This window comes from Belonocnema kinseyi, chromosome 6 (genome assembly GCF_010883055.1).
Source record: "Belonocnema kinseyi isolate 2016_QV_RU_SX_M_011 chromosome 6, B_treatae_v1, whole genome shotgun sequence".
Lineage (NCBI taxonomy): Eukaryota > Metazoa > Arthropoda > Insecta > Hymenoptera > Cynipidae > Belonocnema > Belonocnema kinseyi.
In genome coordinates, this window is record NC_046662.1 from 113,098,193 (window position 1) to 113,104,556 (window position 6,364).

Here is a 6,364-nt window from a genome sequence, read left to right on the forward strand (position 1 = left end):
ATTACTTGAACAATAATAGCTTATGAACGTATTGTTGCTCGGGAATCGATAATTTTTCTTAAAAATGTAACGGTTGTCAAGGAAATAAAAACTTTTTAAAATTTAAATAAATATATTAAAAGTTCATTAAAGTTTTAATGTAATTAACTTCTATTAAAATTTAAAACTTATTTATCAAGGAACAATGGTTTTAATACTTACCTTTTGTTGTGTTTATGAAAATCAGCAGGTAAGTAAAATATTTTTCTCATCCAATACTTTTAAGAAGCTAAAATAAAAATCTTAAAAAATTTTTTTTAAAAACCTTTAAAAATGCTGTTTTTAACAGAATTTTTTAATATTAAAAAATGAAAACTTATAAGACTTGGTGAAATTGAATGTACTATCAATTGTTCTCTTCCTTTCTAAACTGTATAAATAAAATATTGGTGACATAACTATTAAATCTACTAACTCAAGAAGCTGTTTTTCCACAAACTGTGTAAAAGGCGCGTGTTTCTATTAATATAAAAGTTCGAATTCTTAGCTTTAATCCTATCATAAAAAGGAGGTCCATGTCATGAAAAAGAGGTTGCGATATAATCTCAAAGTCTGAAGCCACATTATCTTTTCACCTATTGGTTGGATTTAAATGAGCCGCCTATTCTTTAGAATCGAGATCAGAATCGAGATCAACGGTATCTTTTATGAAGCCAACGCATGCGCACCGAAATGCCTTTCTGCAGATGCATGAAAGCACCCTTATGAAGCCAAGGCATTTCCACCGAAGTGCGTTTCTCGGGTGATCTGTTTGGCGGCGGTAAATGCTAGGGATACAAGTCGAGCCTGGAGTTTGAATTGTAAAATTTTGACTTGCATTTCATTCAAAGCTAGCTCTAAGGCGACAAGGCATGTTCGGCACACTGACTCTTAGAAGAAGGTCACTATTAGTTTTTTAATTAAAATTGTTTGAATAACGAATAGTTCATGTAAATTTGCATAGCAAAACAGAAAAGAGTCATCGGATAGACATTCTTAGTTGACTCCGTAAACAAACTGGCTCGTTGAAAAAAGATCAGTTTTAGTTTTTTAATTAAAATTGTTTAAATAATTAATAGTTTATGTAAATTTGCAAAGCAATATGGAAATGAGTCATCGTATAGGCATTCTTAGTTGACTTCAAAAACAAATTGACTCGTAGAATCAAGGCCAAACTTTAAATTTATTAATTAAAATTGTTTAAATAATTAACAGTTCTTGTAAAATTGAAAAGCAGCATAAAAAGAGTCAATGTATAGACATTCTTACTTGGCTTCGTAAAAAAATTAACTCGCAGAAAAAAGGTTAAACTCTTGTTTTTAAATTGAAATCATTTAAATGAATAATAGTTCTTTCAAATGTGCAAAGCAACACAGAAAAGAGTCATCCGATAAACATTCTTAGTTAAAATTTAGGATATTTAAATAGGAAAACAATGTAAAATCCTTTTTTAACGTCCAATAATAAAATTGATGAAAAGAATTCCTGAAAAGTAAAGTGAAGTAAAGCAAAGCAAAGCGTGGTGTGATGAGGTGAGGTCAGGTCAAAATTGATCGAAACACACATGGAAGTATTATATATCTTTAGCGCTTGCGCAATGTCGTTTTCTTAAATGAAAAGTCTATTGTTGGCTGAAGTAAAGAAGTGGGGGGATTTCACTAAGGTGAAGTGTAAGAAGAACGGTAGAATGAACGGTTTCGAGTTTGAGTCGGTTGTATGTTTGGTGAAAGATAATTGAGGTTACGTTACAAAAAAGTATTAAAAATGAAAGAACAGGATAAGAAGATTTTAATTGCTGCTTCAGTAACGAGTTCACTGTTATTATAAACAGTGCTGTGGTCAATAATAGTGGAAAGTGATAAAGATACTAAACTTTATTTTGCTACTAAATCTGCGATTCCCGCCACTTCTTCACGCCAATTCCACTGTTTCCACTTACCTAGTTTCAGGGGGTGAAATAGTCACTCGTCGAGTGACCCCCACTCTTCACCCGAGTAATCACTGAACGGTTCACCCGAGTGAAGCCCAACACTTACCTACCGTCATGGAACGGCTCCTAGTGTACCCGGGTGGTCTCCTGGAACGCACCCTATGGGATAGACCTTTTTTTTAAGAAAATGACATTGCGTAAGCGCGAAAATATACAGCACTTCCATGTGAGTTCAGGACAATTTTTCACTGAAACGTATGTGGGAATAATAAACATTGACGAAAAAAACTATTTCGAACAATTTGAAGTTAAAAAACTTTCCACAAAAGAAATGTCTCATATACCAGGAGAAAATTCAGTAGAAAGAAAAAATGTTGGTGCGCGAAAGAAGTGCTGTTTTGGAAAGTGTAACACTGACTGTCGGTGCAAGTCCTACTTGGAATGTACTTATTACTTTATTACATTTCGAAAACCCTGAATTTAAAAGTACTGAACAAAAACATGAATAAAAAAATATTTTCATTTCTTTCAGTTTCACGTATATATTATAAATAATTTTTTCACCATTTTCAAATCATATTTCCTTCATTACACGAATTTTCAGAGAGAAAAATGTTTGAATTAAAAAAATCGCATTTGCATTTATTTCGGTAATTTGCAAGCTACGTGAATTTCAAAACTTGCAATCCACTTATAATGATAGATATCAATTTATTTTCAACTTATTTCTTTTAAAATGCTTCACCTTTTTAATTATATTTTTTATCATTCTAATTATTTCACTTATGCAAAACACTATTGTTCCACGCTTGAGACCTTACGACTATACATGATGTAAACGTAACCTGCTTTCCACATACCGGTCAATAAGTTGCTGCTTTTTTCCTGTGGTACATTGTTTTCTGCATTTAAACCACCTTTTTATCTGACTAATGGTATTTTTCCCACCTTTTTATACAATAATTCAGCACATCATTTGAATTCACTTTTACATTAAAATTGAGCACTTTTTCGCCCACGAAGGAATGAGTAGGAGATCTAATTCTGTTTCGCCACTTGGCAATATAAACATTACCGTAAATGGTAGGCACATTACAAGAAGATCGTAAATTTTCGTGCGCAGGTGCGCAGTTGTCTTCTTCCTATACATGTAAAAGTGTGCGAGTGAGAAAGTTTGCCATATTAACGTAAGTCGCAGAGATTATGTTCGTTTGTTTTGATGCAGGTGGCAAAATTTTTTAAATTGCAAGTTAAAAAGTAAAGTTAAAAAAGTAAATCATAAAAGTGGTAAGTATGTAGACTATAATGAAATTGTTTGATCATGAAATCTTGAAATTGTAGTAAATTATTATTTTTGAAATCATACGTTGGAATTAGGAATACTGTTTTTTTCTAACACTTCCAAACCTTTTTTATCGTAAAAAAAACCTGTTTAATTAAAAATATAATCGATCTAGTTGCCTAAGATCGCGTCAATTTGACAGACTTTCTCACTCGCCCACATTTCAATGTATAGGAAGAGGACAACTGCATACCTGCGCACGAAAATTTAAGATCTTGTAATGTGCCTACCACTTACGGCAATGTTTCTGTTGTCAGTTTCGAAAGGCTTCCCACTGGCAGTTGAGTCTCCTTATTAGAGTACTATATAGATCTTTTCATTTAAGAATGCGACATTGCGCAAGCGCGAAAAATATATAGCACTTCCATGTGAGTTGCGGTCAACTTTTCACTGAAACGTATGTTGTAATAATAAACATTGACAATATTTCAAAAGGGTGACATTGCCGATGATTCATTTAAAAGACATATTAAAAATTGCGCGAAATGCAGTAAAAGTTATATATGGGTGAGGTTATGTGCGCGCAGAGAGGAGTACTTTTCAAGCATAAAGGATGTAATTTATTGCATGATTTTTATTAAGCAATTACATGATTTTGTTGTACGAATTTTTAGAGAAAAATGTTCAAACTAAAAAAATCGCATGTGCATTTCTTGCGGTAATTTGCAAGCTTGGTGCAAGCTTGGTACTTTTGATCTGCTTCGTTACAAAAAGTTACAAATCACATACTCATACCATCATACATTACTCATACCATCGTCGCTTACAATCTCTTCTTCTACTACCTTCTCACTTACTTCTGTTTTGGAAAATTTCTCAAATTGGCTCGTATATCTGCAGAGACTGATATTCAGTTTCCCCGACAAAGTGTTACATAACTTTTCTACTAAATTGGATCCATACCTATCTCCTACCCATTTCTCTACTTCATCAACCCATTTCTTTTCAATTTTTTCTTAAGCTTTCCTGCACTTCCGAATGTGTGCCATGTTCTCCTCTTCCTCTCCACATAACCTGCATCCTGTTTCTTTGAAACCCTTTTTTCCCGCTCTACCTACATTGCCACATCTCAACCTAGCCCATTGGTTCTTGTCCTTATATCCTACTTTTTTATCACGCCAGTACTCTCTCCCCAGTTCCTTTTTCCATATCCTGTACAAACGACAGTAAGAAGAATCGTCTACCCTCGCCCAATCCATTCGGATCTCTTGTTCTTGTTTTATCCTAATGCCCTTAGCGAAATTATTCTCAATCTCTTTTAATTTTCCCCCTTTTCCTTCCCAAGCCCACTTCAAAGTTTCTCCGTTTCCGATCTCCCTCAGGGCCTCCATTAATCCTTTGCCCCACTCTGTCCGATCCTTGTTATGAATTCCTCTGAGCTCTTCTTTGAACCAAATATGCGGCATCCTACCTTCCATCATTTCCAAAATCCCGATTATATATCTACTAGTCCTATTTCTTGCTTCTATTAGTACGCTGTTTCGACCAGTTTGCAATCTCCAGATATATCCGGGAGTATTTTTATCCGAACCCATTGCCATTTTTATCATTCATTCACTGTTATATTAAAATTAGGTACGATGGTGTACATTTGACCAAAAATATGTTCGCAATTTTTAAATATCCGCTAAGTGTCATGGCGGCGCCTAAGCTACCGCTCTTAAATTAAAAGCACTATTAGACAGGAATATACAACCGCCATTTCGGTTCCTGGAAAATTCGCGTGAAACGATGCGATGACAGCTTGTTTTGTAAAATATAAGTTAGTCTTTGGAATTCAATTAAAATAAACTGTTATTATTAGAATATAGTATTATAATTATTTTGTCTGAAATGAAAAGTTACAAAATCTATATACATACTTGTTCCTGTTGGTAATAATAACACAGGCCCACAAAAAAAAAAAACAAAAGTGTCTGTGCAATTGACCAGACCTATATATTCTTATGTATTTTTCGACGCTGAATCCGAATTTGCAATCAAAAAGTAGGGTCCAGCTACCTTCTTATGGGGGTTTGCTCGAAAAACCTCATTTTTTACGGCTTTTTCATGGTTTTTTTTTAATAAAAAAAAATACAGAAAAACTTTATTTTTTTGACTTCAGAATCGAATTCTACAGGAAAATATACATCGAAAACCATGTTTTGATTTTTTTTACAAAAATTTCAACCCACCATACGGCGATGAAAAGGCAGAAAATCGCGAAAAGTGAAAATTTGCTTCAAATTTGATTAAAATGTTATTAAAATCAAGTTTTACGATTTTAAACCGATTTATAAACATTGAAAATACTTTACTCGGGGTTTTTGAGGTCGCTGATCACGAATTTTAAGTCATTTTTTTCAAAAAACAACTCCTAGTCGGCGTAAGTGGATAATAAACGTGATAAATTGATATTTTTTTCAAAAAATCGATGTTTTGGATACTGTTCTGGATGTTTTCCACTACATGAATCACAAAACTAGAACTTTTTTCAACCCTTGATAATAAAGTAAGACTTAGAACCTATGTATAGCGATATTCACGAACTCCATTGTAATATTTTTATCTTCTTTTAAGAAGTGCCTTAGAGTTTTAATGGGTTAATCAATTGAGTTTGTAGAATTTTCGCAAATACTTCGCAACTATGATAGTGAGATGTTGGATACTAGATATTGGCGATATCTATTTTTATTTTTGTCTTCCAAAAAAATATTTTAAATAAAGTTTTAAAGTGTTTTACGCTTACGCACACGTTTCTAGACAAATGACCGGGGTAAAGGATTTCTGACACGCTTTTGACCTCTTTCTGAAGATGTTTCTCTCTTCATCATCCAGCAGTAATCTACCAACATATTTATACCCCACCGTCCTTGAAATCTGCGTTCAAATTCCTTCATGTCTTGGTGAAACCTTTCTCCTTGCTCTTCACTAAAGTCCCCGTTGTTCTCAGGAAATTGATCAATATGTGAATCAAGGAAATGAAGCTACAACTTCATTAGGCAGCCCAGTTTTTCAAAGTTGCGTACCATTTTTTTTACAATAGTTTTGTAATTTACGTCTTTAGTGTTACCCAAAAATTTTGTTGATACATC